This window comes from Ictidomys tridecemlineatus, chromosome 10 (assembly GCF_052094955.1).
Source record: "Ictidomys tridecemlineatus isolate mIctTri1 chromosome 10, mIctTri1.hap1, whole genome shotgun sequence".
Lineage (NCBI taxonomy): Eukaryota > Metazoa > Chordata > Mammalia > Rodentia > Sciuridae > Ictidomys > Ictidomys tridecemlineatus.
Window position 1 is genome coordinate 16,793,145 of NC_135486.1, and position 22,661 is coordinate 16,815,805.

At 38.5% G+C, this 22,661-nt stretch overlaps 1 long non-coding RNA gene across 1 annotated transcript in view; it reads left to right on the forward strand.

Moving 5' to 3' along the window:
* The first annotated feature begins 388 nt into the window (after positions 1 to 388).
* LOC120887605 (uncharacterized) overlaps positions 389 to 22,661 on the forward strand; it is a 98,361-nt gene continuing 76,088 nt past the window's right edge. Inside the window, exons 1-3 of the long non-coding RNA XR_005730926.2 lie at positions 389 to 456; positions 12,224 to 12,469; positions 13,315 to 13,484. This is a non-coding gene — a long non-coding RNA (uncharacterized LOC120887605). The remainder of the gene's footprint in view (positions 457 to 12,223; positions 12,470 to 13,314; positions 13,485 to 22,661) is intronic.

The following is a 22,661-nucleotide window of genomic DNA, read 5'->3' on the forward strand; positions in this document are numbered from 1 at the left end:
ATTACATGACAAGTCTTACACTAATATTTAATAAAAATGAATTTATTCTTGTTACACAAGCTATTGATATAGCTTAAATCTCTCCCTTAATGACTCATGATGTAATTGGCATTTCCTTCATCCTGACTTATACAGGATGGTTTGCCTATACTGGCTCATTTAAACAGAACATAACTAAACTTAATATAATTTATGGTCATTTTTGCAGCTTCAAAAAATGAACTGACCAGTATTTGCTTTTGAATGAATTTGCAGGCTATTTTCCCTTAAATACTGGAACCCAAGCCTAATCTTTAAAATGAGAGCTCTCTTCCTATTGCTTGAGTTGGAAGCTGGTCTTCTTTGTTCTAATTTCTCTTGGCATTTTATTTCTGTTTTCCTCTCTTTGTAGACTTGGTGACATATTGCATTAGGACAGGAAGGAACTTAGAGACCTAATTAAATTCCATGACCCAGGTAAGTCAACTGATTGTCTTCCTTAGTGTCACAGGGAAGGAGAAGCATGTGTCTCTTCTCTGTGCATGATTTAATTCTTCCAACTTGGCTTCTTTCAATGTCTCTGACTCCTGATTTAATTTTTGTTGTTTTGGTCAGAGGTATAAAAAGCAGTGGTAAAGTCAAATTAATGTGAAGCATGGTGTACAATCCTTTTCCTGGAACAAACCTTGATGTGCAAGTGAAGCTGGTATTTCCAGGTTCTTCTTAGTGAGTTTAGCAAACTGGGCCATGGACACGCCACTGAATCAGTTCTTCTCACTCCTCTATATTTTTAGCATTGTGACTCTTCTAAATTGCATGTAAAATTGCCTACAATTCCAGTGAATATTCACATTGAGAATTCATGTTCAGGACACACATTATTTCTCCTTTCTACCACATTGTGAGTTAGATGAAGTATTCCTTAGTGAATTATTCACACTGGAATGTAATTCATTGTTTGAGCCAAATTCAGAATTTTTTATATTCTAAAAGGGTTTTTAAAAGACTTAAATTATTGAATAAGAGATCCTGACGACTCAAAACTCATCAAACTTTAATTGAGTAGAGTCATTATGACTGCTAATCTAATGTCCTGGGAGTTGTAAATATTGTATAGGAAGAGCATATTTCATATAATTGAAATAGAGGATACTGTTTAGCAAAAATAATAGTTAATAATTTAGCAAAAAAAAAAGAGGCAAAGTGGGTGTATGAGTGTAGCATCAGAATAATGTAAGACAGGCTCCCAGAATTGTCTGTGTTTAGAGAGAAAAATAGTATAATGGGAATTTGGATATGCCAGAAAAATACAGCCTAGAAGTTGCAATTTCAGGATATATAATTTTGAACAAAGAAATAAGCCTAGAACCAAATAGGCAATATTATATATTATGAAGCAGTATAAAGAGCTGCTTAGATCTTAGAATTGTAAAAATGTTCAAGATTGTATCCATTTCTTTACTTCCTTAATCTCTATACTTAAGTTTCCACTCCACCACTCCACTAAAACTGCTTTCAGAGAGGTCACCAATCAACCACAACTTCCCAAACCTTCTTCCTTAAGGAACTGGATATTTGATGTGGTGGACCACTTCCGGAAATGTTCTTCTTTTTAGCTTCCATGGTGTTGCCATTGAAGACTTCTCTGCTTCTCTTGCCCTTCCTTCACTCGTACCTTCAATATCAATCTCCGATATTCCATCCTTGGTCTCTTTTCTATTAACTCTACCGAAGTCTTGACCATAGGATACGAATCAAACCACACTTGCTCATGGCAGTCATTACTAATTGATTTTGGAAAATCGTCCCCAAGTCCTGGTTCTCTCTTGGAATTCTAAAAAGGCTTCAGGCATCCACCAAACAATCAGAATTTGCACATGAGAATTTTTTTCCAGTCCAGTTTTACATATCAACCTCAGAAGATCCCATTTGTAGTCACGACTTTAAATTCCAAAAAGCCTGAGTTTTTTTATTTTTATTTTTTATTAATGTCTTCAGCACCTCTCATGGTACCCAGAGAACATGGTTTAGGTTGGATAAATATTTGAAGAATAAATGCTAAAATTTTAAATTAGCTAACATGATCTTGAGGACAGAGAGCAATTAAAATTGAAATGTGGTGATCATAGAGAATATAGAAAATAGTGACATTACACTGAGATCTCTACATTTAAAAATGTTATTTTCTGAACAAGAAGTATTTTCTAGATACTTCAAAATTGCAGTCAAATAGTGAACTTATATTCTATTTAATAATAAAAAATACCCACGGGGGCTATGGGAGCCAGGCTTAGGGGTCTGAGGAGTTGATTGCAGCCTGTCCAATGGGAATATTTTGCCTCAAAGTTGTAAATTCCAGTCCAATGTCCAGTGAGCATAAAATGTGCTTTCTGCTTATTTCTAGCCACAGTTAAAGTAGTAACATATAATTTGCACTGTACTTTGTAATCTTTTACAAGAATTATAAATCTTCAGCAATCAGGGTTGGTTGCAGCCTGATTTTTTTCCCTAAAAAATCAATAAATAATCTTTACAATGTTTACTACAAATATGTTTCCAATAAAAAGTTTATAGAAGTAAAGTGTTATAAACTTTGAGCCTGTGTTTCCTCCTTCCCTATTGTCTTATTTTTAGGTTATTGTACAACAGAAATGTATTTTCCATAAGGTACTAGTATTGCCTCAACTTACTTTATTGATATTCCATCTTTATCATTGTTTTCTTTTCTTTTGTTCTTTCAGTATTGTCCTGGGGATTGAACCCATTTTAGGCAAGCACTTTACCACTGAGCTACAGCTCCACCCTTTTTAATTTTTATTTTGAGAAAGGGTCTTACTAAGTTGCCCAGGCTGGACTCAAATTTGCAATCCTCCTGTTTCAGCCTCCTGAGAAGCTGGGATTATAATAAGCATGCACCACCTTGCCTGGCAATTTTTTTCCATATTCTTAGAAGAGCACAAGTCTGACTATAGCACTAACTAAGTAGTCACTGTTACAATTATATATTATCAAAGATACTTAGGTCTAAACTAAGGTGAGGTACAGTTTCAAGGTATGCAGTAATGCAATAATTCTCAGGGGGATAAATTTGAATTTCCAGTGGTCCAAAGAGTGACCCATCTACTCATACCCCATTGATGCTAGTTAACATTCAATTTCGGGGTATACTCTGAGAAGAGCAGTATAGAAGCAGGGCAGAAAAACCCAGGACAGGAGGGTCCAGCTCATGAATAATATATCAGTTCTCCAGCATAGATATTGGCAAACTTTTTCTGTAAAATGTCGCTTGGTAAATATTTTGAGCTTTGTGGGCTGTACGGTTTCTTTGCAGTGACTCAACTCTGCTGTTAGAGTGCAAAACCAGCCAGAGACAATACATAAATGGATGGATGTGGCTGTGTTCCAATAAAACTTTATTTATAAAAACAAGTGGTGGCCTGGATTTGTCCCAGAGTTTAGAGACCCCTAATCCAGTGGTTTGGTTTTGGTGCTTAGTTTTCTTAACATTGCAAACTGCTTTTTTTTTTTTTTAAATCTTATTTCATTCTCTAGTTTTATTTACTTTTTAAGTTTTCATTTAGTTGAATTTATGTTTTGCAGTGTTTTGCTGGGGGAAACAGAGAATTTTCCTTGAGTTGTGGTTTCTTTGTTTTTGTTTTGTGTGTGTCATAATTTTTTCTTCTGTTTTCTTTTGTGTGTGTTTTCATCACTGTTAAGTCGTTGATTTTTGTCTTGTTCCTTTTTATTTCACTCAGTGGAATGTGGTCTAATACAGGTGGCTTCTTCTGGTCACTTTCCACCTTACGTGAGACTTGTTTCTCTTCCATTTGGAAGATGGTCAGTAGGGTGCATATGGAGATTGGAGCCTCACTTAGTTTTTGTTAGAAGACCTGAGCTCACATTTTCATCTGAGAGTTTTGCAAATATTCTCTATCAATGAGAGGCAGAGATGGGAGGATTATAAATTTGAAGCAAATCTCAGCAGCTTAACATGACCCTCAGCAACTAATTGACACACAAAAATAAAAAGAGTTGGGGATGTAGCTCAGTGGTAGAGGGCCCTTGGGTTCAAAAAAAATGCTCTATAAAAGATAATTTAGGCTAGTTGGGGTTATATTTTATTCCTGGGAGTATATTTATTCTTCCAGTTCCTGATGGGGCCCTGAAAAATGGTAAGGGTCTGGAATGGTAAGCTCCTGCCATTGCCTATTCACTCCATGGTTTCATTTTTCTCGTTTTATTTAATTTATTATTATTATTATTATTATTATTATCATCATCATCATTATCATCATCGTTTTGGAAAGGGAGAGGAGGTATATTATTAAGAATTTTCTGTATTCATTTGACTTAAAATGTTAATATAAGACAATATTTTGTATTGCTTTTGCTAACATTGTTAGTTAAAAAAAAATTAGTTGTAGATGGACACAATGCCTTTATTTAATTTAATTCTTTTTGTGAAGTGCCAAGGTTTGAACCCAGTGCCTCATAGTGCTCAGCAAGTGCTCTACCACTGAGCTACAATTTCAGCCCTTAGGGTTAGTTTTTTAATTTTTGTTTTGTCACATATTTGGAATAAGTAATTTTTGCTATTTGGTTCACTCTGCCACATTGACCTGCTACACTGTTTTTGATGCTCTATGGCCATTATTTTTTTTTTTTTTAATATTTTTTTTTTTTTTAAAGAGAGAGTGAGAGAGAGGGGGGCACAGAGAGAGAGAGAGAGAGAGAGAGAGAGAGAGAGAGAGAGAGAGAGAGAGAGAGAGAATTTTAACATTTATTTATTTTTTCTTAGTTCTCGGCGGACACAACATCTTTGTTGGTATGTGGTGCTGCTGAGGATCGAACCCGGGCCGCACGCATGCTAGGCGAGCGCGCTACCGCTTGAGCCACATCCCCAGCCCATATGGCCATTATTTATCAAAAATTAAACTTAAGAAGCTGATGAACAGATGGTATTTCCATCACTTCTAGGTGGTAGAAGAAGCAGAAAGGATAAAGGGCTGTTGATGTGTTTAGTAGATAAGTAACTGGGAAAGGGTTAGTCTGCACTGCTGTTCATCAGTGAACCTGACACATGTCTGGCCAGGTGTGGCTTTGATTGATTATGCTGCCCTGGCTGGCACATGTGACTTCACCAGCTTTAGAGTGGATGTTCTCTGTTTCATTTTGTTTGTCTCACACCATGCTCCTCTTAGTCCCTCTCCCCATCTTGTCCTCTGGTTGCCATGCCCTTCCTTACCTCTTACCTCCCAGAGGGACCTTTCCATACTTTTCTACATAAAAGGAGCCTCTGCATTCCTGACTCTGAATGGTAGATGGATTGGTTATTGCTTGTTTTACTTTCACCAAAGTTTTAGGTATAGACTCATTTATCACTTAATTTGTTTGTGATAAATGAGTGGGGTTTAGGGTAAAAGATCCTATCAAACATTGGTTCCTTAGAAATCTCTTGCCTTGTAAAGATGAATGGAACTTTTTCAACATGTTGCATGGTGACTTGGGATTTTTGGATAGGCCCAGCTTTTTACATAAATTATTTATAATTCCTACCTACATCGTCTTGCAGTACTAGTGCTTTTTAACTCTTGGAATTATGGCAAAATTGAAATAGATGACTCTATTTCAATAAAATCAGTATTGCTGAATGAGATGGGCAGTTAAATTATTTATTTATTTATAAAATGAAGAAGAAATAGAAAACTCTTTATTTTTGCCTCAGTCTTTGACAAAGCTATTTCCCAGTTTTGTACATCCACTCTTCTATTTTAAAGTTCGACATTAGGAATTTAACTTGAATCAACGTCGGCCCCAGGACTTAATCTGAAAATTAAATAATATCATTGATGCTGGTTTATTTTCTCCTAAAGGAAGATTTTTTCTCCTAAAAAAGAAATTTTGTTCTTGAGTTCTGATTAATTGGAGGTTTGATGTTTTTCTCTCAGCTCTTGTTTATATGCTACCACACTATGGGGTGTGACCAAAATATTTGGTCAGTCTGAGTCACTGTGGCTCATGAGGTCAATTACATAAGTCAAGGTCTAATATGTCCAAGTTTCTGCGGAGTTAGACTAAATGACAAACCAGATTTTTAGTCATGTCTACTTCTACTGTATTTGTACGAACATGAGAAAAATGGAAAGGATGGGGCACAGATTAGGCAGCACTTCTAGTATTAAGAGTAATTCTAAAAACAGGTATAACAGACCCCAGGTTACTACTACTCAGATTTCACACAGGATTTGAATACCTTTAAATCCTTAGAATTTAATTGTAGAAGTTTAAGGTGCCTTCTCCCCATGATACTCACTCTTCCCTTCTTCCTTGGAGATCTTTGTTCTGAAGATGGGGGCTGCTTTGAATTTGGGGGATTTAAAGGAAGACCCATTGTCTTTTTTTAAATTAAATTTAATTTTTTTAATTAGCTGCACATGACATTACAATGATCTTGGCAATTCATACATTTAAATCATTGGGGTATAATTTCTCATTTTTCTAATTGTACAGATTGCAGAATCACACTGGTCATAGTCTCCTATATACATACAGCAATCATAATAAGACCCATTGTCTTAACTGACTCCATTTTTGTTCCTCTAACCTGTTCTTTTTAAGTTATTTCTCTGCTTCCTCCAGGCAGTCACCTCGTGCTGGGAAAGGAAATAGAAGAGAAACTGTCCCCCTCCACAAAACTTGGTGCTAGCAGGACACCAGTAGGATCCCACAGAACCAGGCTTACAACCAGACCAGCTGGGATCACTGTGCATCAGCATATGCCACATGTGGACCTCTTGGCTCTCTGCTTTTGTCCTATCTCCATCTAATCCTGGAACTACTGTTCAAACAGGAAAGATGGTTTTCTAGACCATGTGTCTTCCCATTCTGGCCAAACCAAATTAAACTCCTGCTTCTCACCATCTATCTCTGTCAGTTGGACTCTTGAGGCAGTGGATGGCCTTTCCATTGATCTGTTAAGACCCCCAGAGTCAGGCCTCTGGCCAAGGGATCTAGTAACACACACATCAGTTATTTATTGCTGCATTAAAAAAAAATCACACCCAAAACCGAGTGACTTAAATGAGCCATCACTTATTATTGCATCTGAGTCCACAGGTCAGCCAGGTGGTTCCACTGATTAGAGTTAAGCTAGGCTTATCTCCTGCAGGGCTTGCTTGTGTGTCTATGGTCCACCGGCAGGTCAGCTGGTGCTGTTGTCTTTGCATAGCCTTAATCATATGTCTGGTGGCTGGCTGATTGTAGGCTGGGGCAATGGTGCTGTCTGAGCCATGTATTGCTCATCATTTGCAGGCGGACCCAGGTTTATTTATAAGACAGCAGCAGGATTCTAAGAGGAAGAATAGAAGAGTGCAAGGCTCCTAGCACAATATTTCTTCCTCTATATCCTGTTGGGGAAAATGAGTCACAAGGATAGCAGATTGAAGGGATGGAACAATAGACCACCTTCTGGTGGAAGGAGTAGTAAAGTCATACTGTAAATAGGAGTGGATTTCTAAGAAGAGTGGAAAATTGTGACCATGTTGTATTTTTCAGGGCCTGCTTGTGTGTCTCTGGTCACCCGGCAGCACAGCATGTATACTTTCTCCATGTTTGTTTGACACATTTAGTAGATGAGTTTATATTTATCAATAACATTTTGTGTTATTATTATTAAAATCAGCATAGTTAATATTCTATTCTATACATGCTTTTGAACATTGTTTTTCTTTAAATTCACAATTATGTTTTGACATTTACTGTTTTGGTGAATTTGTCTCATATAATCTACATATTCTTTTGTTGATAGACATTAAGTACTTATCATTATTTTTTTATATCACTAGCAAAATAGTAATGAACATGTTTGTACACAATATCACGTATATATATGAGAATTTCTCTAGGTACTGTTCTTAAAATGGACCTGTTAGGTTCTAGAATAAATGTAGTTTCAACTTTATTGAACATTGCCAGATTGTCCTATAAAGTAAGGAAGAACAGTTTGGATACCTAATCAGGGCATATAATTTCCCCTTATATCCTTAAAACTACGCTTTGCATCATTGGAGTTCTTTTTATTCTTTGTGGACCCAATTGGAAAAGTATCATTATTTTTTTCTTCTCTGGGGCTCTAACTCAGGGGCCCCACATGCTAGACAGATGCTTTATTACTGAGCTTCACCTCTTGCCCCAAGTGTCATTTTAGTTGCATATTTATTTATTAAGATTAAATGTATTTTCATATTTATCCTGGCCAGATAATTTTCTTCTTCTGTGAATTATCTATTCGTGTATCTCAACATTTAATTGTCTTAACCTCATTAGTGTTTTCCTTTAATTGTTTATCTTTTCTTTTTGGTTGGTAGTAGCTTGAAAGATATGTAAGTACTGGAAACCAGTCCTTTTAAAGTTCTATGTATCATCTTTTAGGTTGTGTCATACTATTTAACTTTGTTTATTTTGTCTTCTGTTACATACATGCTTCTAATATTAAAATATAGCAAAAATGTCAGTATTTTCCTTTAGGGTCTGTACATTTTTTGGTCTTGTTTATGAACATTTTCATATGGAGATGTCATAAAGATGCTTTTCTAAGTTTTCTTCTAATGTTGAAAAGTTTTTCTCTTTATGTTTAAATTCCTTAGTTTCTGTGGAAACTACTTTGTATTGATGTAATGTAGGGATCTAATTTTATCTTTTTCCAGTAGGAAACCATATTTCCTGACACGAGTTTTTTAATGTGCTTCCTCTCTCAATGATTTGTGGTGCCGATTGGTCATATCCCAAGTTCCTGTGCAGACGTGGGCTTGTTTCTGGGCTCTTTATTCAGTGGGTCCATGTTCCCATCTCTTCACCATTGCTGTGCCCTTTCAATGATTCATATTTCCAATTCATTTTCTAGCTGGTAGGGATAACATCCTTGACTCCTCGAAAATTATTTTGACTCTTTTTGGCCCTTTCATCTTTCTCATTAGATTTAAGAGCAACTAGGCAGGTTAAAGGGTGGAAAATCCCAGGTAAAAAGAAAAAGCAGAACAAGGTAAGGGGATTGAGAATGCAGGGGGCAGGTGATGGTATTAAATAGCATGGTGAAGGTAGGCTTCGTGGAGAAAAGATTTGAGCAAAAACTTGTGGAGATGAAGAAGTTAGCCAAGGGTTTACTGGGAAAGAGTCTTCCAGGCCAAGGAAACAGGTGAGACAGATACATTGGAGGAAGAGCAAAGAGGCCAGAGAAACTGAAGCAGAAAGAACACAGGGAAAGTCCTGGGAAGGATGTTGGTTTTGTTCTGTGTGAGATGGGAAGTCATTGCAGGGTTTTGAGTAGAGTTGTAATGTGATCTGACTTAAATTTAAAAAGAATTGCTCTGGCTCCTGCATGAGTGTTGAAAGTAGGGAGCAAGTGCAGGAGGAGGAGAGGAATAATGTGGTTCTTGCAATAATCCAGGTGAGTGATATGGCGGCTTGGCCCCAGGAGGTAGCAGTGCAGGGGTGAAAAGTGGCTGCATTCTGGATGGATATATCTTACAGATAGAGTCATTAGAATTTCTGATTTACTCAGAAATTGGATGTAGGGTCTGGGGATGTGGCTCAAAGGGAAGTGTGCTCGCCTGGCATGCGTGCGGCCCGGGTTCGATCCTCAGCACCACATACCAACAAAGATGTTGTATCCGCCAAAAACTAAAAAATAAATATTAAAAAATTCTCTCTCTTTCCTCTCTCTCTCTATCTTTAAATTGGATGTAGGGGTGCGAAGATACCAAGGATGACTCCAAAGATATTGACATGAGCAGTTGGGAACTGTGGGAGGAGCAGTTTTAGGTAAAGAACAAAACTTGCCAAGTTCATGATGTCTACTAGACATCTAAGGGGAGATGAGTCTGGAGTCTAGGGGAGATGTTCAGTAAGGGATGTCGATTTGGGAGTCATCGGTATATACCTGGCACTTAAAATGTGGCCACCAGATGAGCTCACCTAGGAAATTAATATAGGGGTGTCCAAAGAGTAAGTTCCTTGTTAAGTCAAAGAAACATGCACAAGAGACCTTTCTGGAAATGTAGTACTATGTAGTACTATCTGTAAATAGACCCTTCATCATGAATTATAAGTTAAAAATGAATGATAAGTTAATACAGATTATGTATATCATATGTAAATATGTCTTAATTTACCAGCCTCAGCTCTTTAAAAACATGAAAATCTAGGAGTCAAAGAGTTGAGGCTAAGTAGCAAAGGATCTTTTGGGAAGCAGTGGACAGTTGTTACGAGAACGAAACAGTAAATCACAGGGTCCTGGCAAACAGTTCAGTATAATTCTCATTCTTTTTGTTTGTCCCTGGTATCTTTGTCTATATTTTTCACAGCTAACAGTTGGATTGAATGAACTAAACTCATGTTACTCACATTTGCTTAAATATGCAAATAATATTAATATGCAAACAATACATACATTAATTCAGGTTAACATCCTCATTCTCTGTTGACTTTTTGTGGAGCGAGCAAATAACTTGGAAGTGCTGCTAGACAGGATTGTCTCAGGCTAACACACCTGATTCCTACTGCAGAAGAGAAGCAGCTAGAGGGGGGGAGAATGTGATTTCACATGGAAGGGTCTTTGCTAAGATGAGCTCTGCAGGTGTGACAGTGTCTGATGATGGAATCACTGTGGTCTGTTTGCTCTGGTGCACACCCAGTGGCGGTTGTGGGTGTCTTTGTGAGCACAGAAGCAAAGATTTCGACAGTTTACATAGATATTAAATGCAGGTAGCACATCTGGTAAGCAATGGCTTCTTTGACTTTTATATAGAGGCCTAAGACATATGTCAAGCTTTATGACTTCAGGAACTGGCAGATGTCTATCTTTTAATACAAGGCCTCTGGAAGCATTATGCAAAGCATCCCAGGGTTTGAGTCACTGCCTTATGGAAGCATTCACTTTACAGGGTGTGGTATGTTGCAAGATACATGAAGTCACTTCTCAGAGGTGTATTTAGTAAGGGAGGATTAAAGAGAAGCAAATACAATTCTCAGCATCAGAGAAGGAACTTGTCAGCAAGTACGGGTTTTAATTGTTCCTTTTTATTTCTTCTTGCTGAAGAATTATGTAAAAATCTAAAGTCCAAATTGGGAAACTTAAATAGGAATTCAAAATATTGAAACACAATTTAACAGGTGAGGAAATAATACAAATCCTCTGTGGCAAAGTATGTCACAACAAACTCATACCAGCCTTCTGTATCTTCTGCTAGAAAACATGAATCAACATAGTTCTTGAGGAAGAAAATAAACGAGCTGAGGATCTGGAGTAGGAACTGGGTAAAATACTTGCATTTTGATAGAATGGAGTTTGGGGCATTATTTCACTATCACTGCATTATCAGGAAAGATAGCATTTGTTTTAGTATATCTTACCCAAGAAGCTCAAAATGCTCTAAGACCTGTGCATTATTTGGTTCGTAAAAACATTCATGGGATAATTTGTAGATCATATTTAAAAATCAATTTGAACACGTTGCCTTGTATCCTATCTGGTAACCAGGTGTTACAATTCACCTGAAGCTTAGAAAGGAGGAGTCAGAGAACTAATCCACTGGCCCCTTGGGCAGGGTCTGTCTGGGACAGAGTCAGGCAGGAAGGAGTGGAAGGATTTAACTCTGGGGTGGCCATCATTGAATAGAGTGGGTTCCTTTTGAACATGGTGATTTAATTGTTTCTGCAGCTGTGAAAGGGACAATCAAAGAGGGACAGCCCAATGACCTGGCTGCGTGGTTTCCTATGGAACAGTCCTTCCAGGGGCACTCTATGTTAAGTGGATTTCTCCTAGACCCTCCTGTTGTGCAGGCTGCACCTGGCCACAGGTGGGCTGCCTGAGATAGTCGGTGGAGCCAGGCCGTGGGGGTGGCCTGATGGATGAGGGTCCTCATTTGTTTATCCATCTACTTAAAACGTTTCATTGAGGGCCATCTATGTGCCAAGAAGACTAGTAGGAGCTCAAACATAATGTTAAAAAACTAGACACGGACCCTGTCCATGTTAGTTTAGTAAGTTCATATAGAGTTAGAACTTGTGCTAAGGCCCCTCAAGGAAAGGGAGGGGCTTCAGTGATAGAGCATGATGGGGTGGGTGGGTGGGGAGGTGAGTGAGCCTGTGGAATAGGCTGGCCAGTGGCCCAAGGAGGAAGAGAAAGGGAGCCGTGCCTGTAGCCTTGTGGTCTAGCACCCAGGGTGACCTTGCTTCATTTTCCAAGAAGTGTGAGTCCAGCGCTGAAGGAGCAAGCGTCTAAGAGGAAGGGCGGCCTTTGCGATTGGAAGCTCACCCTGGCAGCTGCAGAAGGAGCACAGAGTCAGGGGAAAACCAACGTCGGCCTAACACAGCTACATGGATGAACAGGAAGGAAGGAGCGCCGCCATCCACATAGCCTCGCACCCAAATCCCCTGTGGAGGGAAAGGATTTGCATAAATGTCCACTAAGTGTCCAAATCCCCTGGGAGAGGTAAGTTTTTAAAAATTTCTTACTTGAAAAAACATTACATAAGCCTTTAAAACAGTACATGGATGTGTTACAAAGCAAGAGTAAAGTACCCACCAATACCGTTTAAACAACGACCAGGTGTTGTCACTTAATCCTCACAATGCCCTAGATGCCTCGACCTGCCAATGCCCAACCAGCATGAGTCAGAGTGATAAGGTCATTTGCCCAAGTGTACACAGAGAGTAAAAGTGGGCCTTGATGTTTGAGCTCGGCCAGTTTGTGTTTGTAACAATGATATCATATTGCCTGTCCTGGACATCCTTGCATTCCTATATTAAATATAGTAAAAATACTGATTTCTGAGTTTTACCCTAGAGTTACTGAATCTCCATTTTTGGAGATTTACCCAGGAATCTATATTTTTAAATGTTTCCAACAATTTTTTTCTATGTATTCCACAGACCAGCACTGGGGAATAGATGGAACAGTCTAAAAACTTTTCAGTTAGGGAAGTAAGTGAAACCTTATAGTTTATTACTAGCCATAAGGTAAATACAGAGTTATCTGGAAGCATCTGTGGATGGTGTGTGTGTGTGTGTGTGTTTTATGTAACCACACATGTGAAAAGTGCCCAGAATAAGACTAGAAAGGCATAAGAACCCTAAAACAGATACAGCTCTGAGATTCTGCCTTGCCCACCTGGAGCCAGTGAGATTGGTGGTCAGAACAAAAATGACACTTGTAGGGCATATTAGTCATTTGTTGAGATATTTGTAGCTGGTTGTTTAATAAAATTGCTTTATTAGTTTTCGTATGGTACGATAATAATAATAAAGACCCACCTAATTTATCTGTTTCTCCTACAGTTGTTACCGCTGTTGACCGGTGACGAGTCCTTGCTTCCCCAATGTTGAAGAATAACACCAAAGAAGCACGCCGAGGCAAGGTCAGAGTAGGAATTAGAAGTTTATTAAAGGACAGCAGAAAAGACTTCTCCCGGAGGAAGAAGGGGACCCAAGAGGTGGAATCCGTGGAAGTAAGAGGTGGAATCCGCAGAAGTGCGGTTGTTTCCCCTTTGTATAGTTTTGGTGAGGGAATGTAGGTGGGAAGGCCCCAGGGGTGGGACACAGGTGGGCCAAAGAAGTAGTCTGAGCAGGAAGGACTTCATTAACACTTCTTTGGGATGGACTTTGGCCTAGGGCTTTTTCAGGACTTCATTAACATTCCATGAGTTGTCCTGTTTCCTGGAATCATTCTCAGCATGGCCTCCATTTTAGATTTCACTGGGTATTAGACCCGATTTACCTAACTACACTGACTACCTAACTTTAAATCTGGCTTCACAGTCACACCTGAATAGAAGTAAGAAATTATGGATCCATATAGGGCCTGGCCAGGGATAGCTCCTTAAGGACACCTGGAAGATACAGTTATATAACTGCACAGGGACAATTGTGACATAGCCTTGGGAGATGTGAGATCACTTCATTTTTGTTTCCTTACAGTGGATCTTTTATTCAATTTTACACATTAAACAAAATTCAGTTCACTGATTCACTTCAAGGTGAACCCTGAAGGCAACAGTTGGAAGTCTAAGTACGAGTCCTGGACAGACACACACACACACACACACACACACACACACACACACACGTCCAGTAAGAGTCCTGGCATCTCTTTCCTTGGAGCCATTTTTATTCCTGAGCTCTCATTTTTTTTGACTCTTTATGAACCAGTGCCCACCATTAGCCCATTCATGTGCACCATTAAAAGAACAGTAGCTTCCTGGCTCCATTAGGCAATTTTTAAAATTCAGGAAAAAAAAAGGCAATAACTGTAAATCACTTACTTAAGGAAAAGGGATTAGAAGTGAGTGGAAAAGAAAGACGCCAAGGGTCATTCTCTATATTCATGATGGCTTTATTCTCCAGTCCTCATTTAATTCTGTATCTTTTTTTACTTTTGAAAGAAGCTTCTAAGATTTCCTTAACACTGTCGTTTACTTTCATTCTTCCTCTTCTCTTTTAAACAACCTTCCTTCCCAATTTTAATTGACTGGTTTTATTTTCTTGCCTTTGGATTGCAAATCTCTCTTGAACAATCAGAGATTTCAAGGTTGTGCTTCGCCTTGACTCTCACTCTTCCATCTTTCCCATATACTATAATGGGGGATTTTTTTTATTATTATTATTGGAGTATTGTACTGTGCTTCCATCTGTGATTTTTTTTTTAATTTGCTTTTCCTTTTCATCATTTGTTCTCAAATTCCTTTGATGCCTCAGGCCATTTGGTACTCTCACCCATTCTTTTCATTACTGTATGAGATTTCACAACCAGCTCGGCTTCTCTCCTCTACAGCAGACTGCAACTCACTGGAGCTGAGTGGCTCTCCTGACAGGCAGTGATTGAAGCACCATCACCCCCAACAACAACAAACAACACAAACACACCCGATTAGGAATGGACTTTAGCCTTTTACGTAAGACTAACAGGAGAACCAAGTTAGCATGACCCAGGGAGGAGCTTTCTAATCACTGGGAGGTTTTAGGGGAACAGTGGGCTTTGTGGATATGGTGAGTTTCCAGTCACTGCCTTGCTCAAGGGTGACCCATGTGTCTACTTGTCATGGGTGTGAAAGAGGACTTGGACTAGTCAATATTCTTTTTTTCATGCTTACTCTCTTCTAAGTGCATAGAGGTTTTCTAGAAGCTAGACCATCTGTTATTTTCTAAGAGATTAAATGCAGAAGGAGATATAGCTATCTTCTATTAAACTGGATTTTAAGAAGCTATGTAAAAATGTAAAAGGATGCCATTTTTCTAGTTAAATAGTTTTTGTTTTGCAAAAGAATTACTTTGCATAGAAATGCTATTTATATGAACACGTGATACACTTATTACTGTTATTTTCAATGAACGAATGCCTACATGTTTTAAAATCTTTGTTTAAATTTATAACATGGTATAAAGGTCCGGTGGAGCATGGGAGGAAGAGACCACACAAGAGACTGGCTCCATGCAATTGGCAAAAGGGGATTTATTAATTCAGCATGCTGAGGTTCCAGGCTCACTCAGGAAGATAGAGCAGCCCAGAGCCATGAGCAGAGGTCAAGCAGAGCTTAAGTACACTTTTTTTTTTGGGGGGGCTTTGCATACATCAGAACAAATCACCATGAGGCGCCATGGGAAAATTGAACAACAACTCTGAGACGTGATTAGCACATTCATTGGCGGGAACAGGTCAGGCGGGGGTGATTGGTCATTCCTAAGCGGGTTACACATTCAAACTGATTGGTTCGGGCCCTGTGACAAACTGCACAGGGCCCTAGGCTAAATGGCCAGTAGGGTGTTGTCTTAACTATCTCAGGAATTTCAGGTTCTGGGTGTAGCAGAGGAACTTAACAATACCTAGTCTTTTACATTTTAATTCAGGCTTTGCAGTTTAGAAACTTTACAATGCCCGGTCTTTTACATTTTTATTCAGGCTTTGCAGCTTAGAAACTTTACCCTTTCAATGGTAGGCATAAACAGTTATAACTCACATATGTTGAGAGCCACAGTTTAGTCAGAATGACATCTGGCATTTTTGCCAGAGGGAATGGTTGAAAGGTGACCCTGCTTTGGGGGATTAGGTGGATCCTGCTGGGATTAGGACGGATCCTGCTGCCTCGGGTGCCCGCTACTTTGGAGTTCCTGTTGAGTTCTCGCAGGGTTCTGAGAGAATTGGCACGGAGCCCAGTGGAGGAAGTGTGTTCCCGGGAAGTGTGTGTAGAGGGCCGCGGTGAGAGTTTGGGAATAAAGGTTGCTGTTTGAACCTACAAGGCTGTGTGGCGGCTGGTTATTTGTGCCCAGCCAAACTGCGGCACACATAAACAAACTGTTTGAGGTCCTTGTATTTGTTACTTATTGCTGTGTAACAAATGACCACAAAATCTTAGTAGTTCAAAACAAAAACATTTATAATCTCAGAATTTCTGTTGGTCTGGAATTCAGGAGCAGCTGAGCTGGGTAATTCTGGGTCTCATGAGGTTGCAGTCACCCTCTTGACTACAGCTGTTCTTGCCTGAAGTTGGGGCCTGAAATGGAGGCCTTGGACTCAGAAGTTACAATATTTCTATCTCCGTTAAACTTCAGGAACTTATTGGAGAGTGAGGAGACCTGCATGTCTTGAAGAGGCAGTGAGGACAGGCAGCAATGTCCCTGTGGGGCATGTGGGCATGGAAATGCACAGCAGGGTGTTGAGGAGCCTGGGAGTGGCAGGGTTGGTCCTAGCCAGACGGGGAAGATGCCAGGCGGGTTCTGGCCTTTCATGCTCTCACTTGTCCTGGCTTCTTTCTTGTCCCATCCTTCAGGGCCAGGTGCCCCTGGGTTCTTTTTCACCCCTATTAAAACTTGCTCTTAGGGGAAGTGCCTAGTCCAGGAAACTTTCCACTGTTGCTTGACAGAGGTGTGGCCAGACTGGTTTCTACACAGCCAAGGTGATCCATTCCAGGAAACCATATGAGAAAAGATTTCTGAACATTTCCCCCAACTTTACAAATGCTTTCAAAATTAAGTTCTAATATCCTTAAAGTAAGCAAAAAATGAGCAAATCAACAAGCCAACCAAAAGTCCCCCAAACCCTTAAATGTTGACTTTTTTTATGAAGCTTCCTTCTTCTGACCACTCTCCTGAGTGGCCTACCTTCTCTCTAATTAGGAATGGACTTTATTTAGCCTTTTACGTAAGACTAACAGGAGAACCAAGTTAGCATGACCGAGGGAGGAGCTTTCTAATCACTGGGAGGTTTTATTTTATTTTTAAAGTATTTAGTCTGTACCCTTATTCAAATGCCTATCATATTTTGTGCAATTAATTGTTTGCAGCTCTGTCTGCTTTGGAATGGGGGGACTTCTCTTATTCACTTTTGGTATATTTTACTTTGGGTAGATACTCAGTAAAGTAAAAGGTAAAAAAGGAATCTAAAAGCAATCACACTAAGGTGGAAGGACCTGATATTTTCTTGAGATATTTCTGCTTCTCCATACAATCTAAATGTACAATAGTAAAAAGGAAGTCAAGTAAATAATGGTGTATTGCTTTTACAAAGAATTTTTTTCCTATATTTTTATTGGTGCATTATAGTTGTACATGATGGTGGGTTTATTGGTATATACTTGTACATGCACAAAATATATCAATATAATTTGGCTATTATTGTTCCTCAGCATTTCCTCTTTCCCTCCCTTTCCCCCTCCCTCTGGTCCCTTTCCTCTACTCTACTCTACTGATCACCCTTTGATTTTCAAGAGATTCTCCCACCCCACCTTCCTTTACCTTTTTATTCTCTGGCTTCCACATATGACAGAAACATGACCTTTGACTTCTGAGTTTGGCTTATTTCACTTAACATAATCTTATCAAGTTCCATTTGTTTTCCTGCAAATGACATAATTTCATTCTTCTTTATGACTAAATAAAATTTCATTGTGTATATGTACCACATTTTCTTTATCCTTTCTTTCACTGATGGACACCTAGGCTGGTTTGGCTATTGTGAATTGTGCTGCTATAAACATGGGCATGCATGTATCATATATCATGTATCATGATGATTTTAATCCTTTAGGATAAATGAGGAGTGGTACTGCTGGGTCATATGGTGGGTTTTTTCCCAGTTTTTTTCAGGAGCCTCTATACTAATTTCCATAGTAGTTGTACTAATTTATAATCCCACCAAGAGTGTAAAAATGTTCTTTTTTCTCCATATCCTCTCCAAAATTTATTATGGTTTGTATTCTTGACTGGAGTGAGATAGAATCTCAGTGTAGTTTTGATTTGCATTTCCTTAATTGCTAATGATATTGAACATTTTTTCATATATTTGTTTGTTGTATTTCTTTTTTGAGAAGTGTCAGTTTAGTTCATTTGCCCACTTATTAATTGGATTATTTGTTGTGGGTTTTTCTTTTTTGGTGTAAGCTTTTAAAGTTTTTATGTATTCTGGATATTAATCTTCTGTCAGAAGAGCAGCTACCAAAAATTTTCTCCATCCTGAAGTTTCTCTCTTTACTTTCTTCATTGTTTTCTTTTCTGTGTAGAAGCTTTTTAATTTGATGCCATCCCATTTAGTAACTCTTGGCAGTAATTTCTGAGCTTTAGCGGGTCTATTGAGAAAGTTGTTGCCTGTGCTTTTATATTGCAGTGTTAACCCTACATTTTCTTTTAGAAGCTGCATAGTTTCTGGTCTAATTCCAAGGTCTTTGATCTATTTTAAGTTGACTTTTATGTAGGGTGTGAGATGAGAGATAAGGATTAAGTGTGATTCTTTTGCATATAGATAACCACTTTTCCCAGCACCATTTGTTAAAAAGGCTGTCTTTTCTGCAATGTATGTTTTTGATACCTTTCTTACAAAGAATTAAACAACTGATTGCGTTTAGCATAATATACAATCACATATGTCAGATGAGGAAATTTGGTTTCCCCTCCAAAATATTTATCTCATTTGAGTCTTTCTAAAATTTGTTGCATTATGGGATATTCGCTGATTTTTTTAAAAAAAATACAAAATACTATTTGGGGAAAACACATTAGCTTGAATTAACCTCAGGAAATTACAGACTTTTAGATGATTATAAGTGTTTGGTTAAAAAAAAAAAGAGCAAAAAAATTTACCATGAATTTAATGAACCTTTTCTTTGGGGAAAAAAATCCCCCAAATTCCTAGCCACTGGCATCATTGTAAACCAGCTTTCTCAATTTCCCTTTACAAAGCAATACTGTAAGTGTTGACCCATTATAATCATTAATAGAGCCTTGAAGGATAAGTGTGGTACAAAATATTGGCAGTGTTTTATGAATGGGTATTTGTTGCTTGGGAAAAAGATTTTAATGGCGTCCTCATAGTTTAAAAAATAGATGAAAGAGATGTCTGGAAAAATGTAAGATGACTAAGAAAGTGTCTCTCATGATATGAAGGACATATGGCAACTTTTTTTCATGGAATGGAAGAATGGAAAAAAGGTATATTTCTAAATCAATGTTATTTTACATAATGTGATTTGAAATATGTATGCTTAGTTAAACTAAATTAAACATTGAAATTAGATACATAATTATTTCCTTTATCTCCCTAAAGGCTTATATTCAGGTGGATCTGAATTATTATTTTTTTTCTCTTTGTTACAGTCACTTTCTCTTCCCTTATACTTTTGTAATAAGAGAAAAATCAAAAGCACAAGTGTTTTATCCCTTCTAGCAAGTCTTGAAATTTGACAGACATTTATGCTTTTATGTAAGCAATTAAAACTTTAGTGGTAAGATCCAGGCATCAACAGTGGATGGGAAGGCATGTAGAGAGACATTTGGTCTCTGTGCCCTTAGAATTACACTGCGGGGCAGGCATCTCTTAGTCCCAAGTGAGGAAGTTTCAGTCTGGGAAATTTCTTGTAGGAATGGCTTTGAAGCTCAGCTTATATGTAGACAGTAGACATATTAGGAAGGAAGGGATAAAAAAGACACATATTAGTGATCTGCTGCATTATAAACCACCCCCAAACTTGAAGGCTTAAAACATCAACCATTCATTTGTCACTCCTCTTTGGCATGGCAATTTGTGCAGAGCTCAGGGAGGATGGTTCACCTGTACTCTGCCTCTGTTGCAGTTGGTGGTTCAGCTGGTCATGGATGGCCTCGCCCTTGTCATGGGCTGGATGTCATGGCTCTCATCCTTCATAGTGCCTCTCACTGATGGGTAGCAGTGTGCACAGAGAAAGTGGAAGCTACAGAACTTCTGGGAGCCAAGGCTTGGGAGTCATATGATGTCACTCTGCCACATCCTACTGCCCAAAGCAAGCCATAAAGTCAGCTCAGATCCAGGAAGGTGGGAAGATCCATCCTTTGGTGGGAAGATCTCTAGGGCATTTCCAAGGGGGGAGAACAACTTCTGGAAGGAAACTGAGACAGGAAAATCTGTTGCAGGAATTTTAAGGTGTCCAGCTTGATTTAAATAGAAAAGACCAGTTAGTGAGTAGCTTGTAATGAAACTAGTAGGCAGATAAAGTCCAAACACTGTAAACTGAGAAGCAGGACTTTGATGGAAGATCAGCAAACTCCAGCACATGTACCCAGTCCACTACCTCAAAGAATTTGATTTTTCATTCATCTTCAGTACTCTTTTTATTTTTTAACAATTTTGCCATGAAATCTTGGAAGACTCTCTTTCATTAAAATACTATGTCCATGGACTGGGGATGTGGCTCAAGCGGTAGCACGCTTGCCTGGCATGTGTGTGGCGCTGGGTTCGATCCTCAGCACCACATACAAATAAAGATGTCCGCCGAAAACTAAAAAATAAATATTAAGAAAATTCTCTCTCTCTCTCTCTCTCTCTCTCTCTCTCTCTCTCTCTCTCTCTCTCTCTCTCTCTTTTAAAAAAATACTATGTCCAGGAATAGACTTTATCAGAGCTTTTATGGTGTTTCAGAAGTCAGGTGAGCACAGAAGTAGTAGAGGACAAAGGTTGTGCCCCTGAGCTCTGGAACTAGACAGGCTTTGGTTGGAATTCTGGATTCACCACTAGGACACCACAAAACCCTTGACTTCACTTAACCTCTTTAGCTTCAGAGTCTTCCAATATGACATGTGGCTAAAATTGTACCTACCTTATAGGATGGCTGCGAGAATAGAAGGTATATTTATGGATTTTTTTTAGAATTTACTTTAGGGCTTATTTAATATAATTCAATGTTTTGAAGAAAAATTCCCCAACTATTTTGATAGAAAATTCTAGAGTCAATCCTGAGTCTGGTCCATCTGTTTGGTGAGTAGATTAAAAAATCCTACTGCTTAGTAGTATAGGGCTTCCTTAAGGGAAAGAGAGATTTCCCCAAGGCAGATTGGACTCCTCATTATGTTGGAGGTACAACATCATCAAGAAGGGGATACCTTTAACCAAAGGTCTATTCTAAAAGGACAATGTTAATTCATGGGAATCCAAGTAGAATCAATGCCTCCCAAACCATGTTAATTGGAATTGGTTTATCCTTAGTTGTGTTCTTTTTTAATTTTTTTTTTTTTTTAGCTTTTCTACAAATGAAAACTCTATTGACTCAATAAATAGGAAACATTTACAAGGGGGCCTAAATTAGTTATTAGGAGATTGCAAATTCAAGTCAAATATGAATGAAACATATACCATTTATATGATTTGGAATTTGTTCTAGTTTCACTTTTGTCCCAGGCAAGAGGGTGATACCTCATTGAAAATGCATGTTGGCTTGAGAATGGGAGTCACCACTAGAGAAAAGGATTCCCCATCTTCCTGAGAATCTGGATAATGCCTGGGAAAGATTCTGGCCTATTTACCATATCCCACTACTGCTGAATTTTCGAAGGTCCTCCTCAGAAATATACATTTCTCACTCTTTACCTCATCTCCCTCTCCCAATTCTCCCCTATAATTCTCCTTTCAACAGTTTCCTAGCAAAGAGTCAAATCTGTCGCGCCATCTTATGTTATATGCTTCAATTATAATCCCAAAGCAGGAAGTGGAAAGTATTGGCACATAACTAATTTCAGACCAAAAAAGCAACATTTCTTCAAGCGTGGTGAACAAAGTAGCATGTTATCTACTGTCAATTAACTATGATCATGCCCATCCCTGCACTTTAAAAAGAATCCCTCAAGAAAACTGAGAAATGCATTTTTAATGGTGCCACCTGTGCCTCAAGGCCTTGGAGAACTTTAACAAGGATCAGTCTATGAAAATAGTTGCTATAAGCATGTAGAATAAATTAAACATGAAATTTAAATTATTCATGGAGTCTTCCTAAGGGATTGAGATGCTGTAGGGATAATCAAAATGCAATGTTAATAAGCAATCAGTAGTGATTTTAAAAAGGAGGTGAAAAAGAAAGGTCCATCTGAAATTCACTTTTGCTGAAGAATGAGCTAAAAGAATGACTTTAAATTAATAGTTCTAATTAGTGTTAACTTGTAAAGTAAGGCGCCACTCTTTATTTCAGTACAGTGTTGTTGGTCCATATCACTACAAATACAGTCACAGAACAGAGCTAGGAGAGAAAAATAATTGTCATAATGACAGGTACTATTTAGGAGTTACTTTGATTGGAACTTTTCTTAAATTATCCCCCTGTCAAATAGGAGGCAATCAAATGCAGAGAGATGAACTTGTCCTTGGTTATAGAGCTAGGATTTGAAAACGAGGCTTC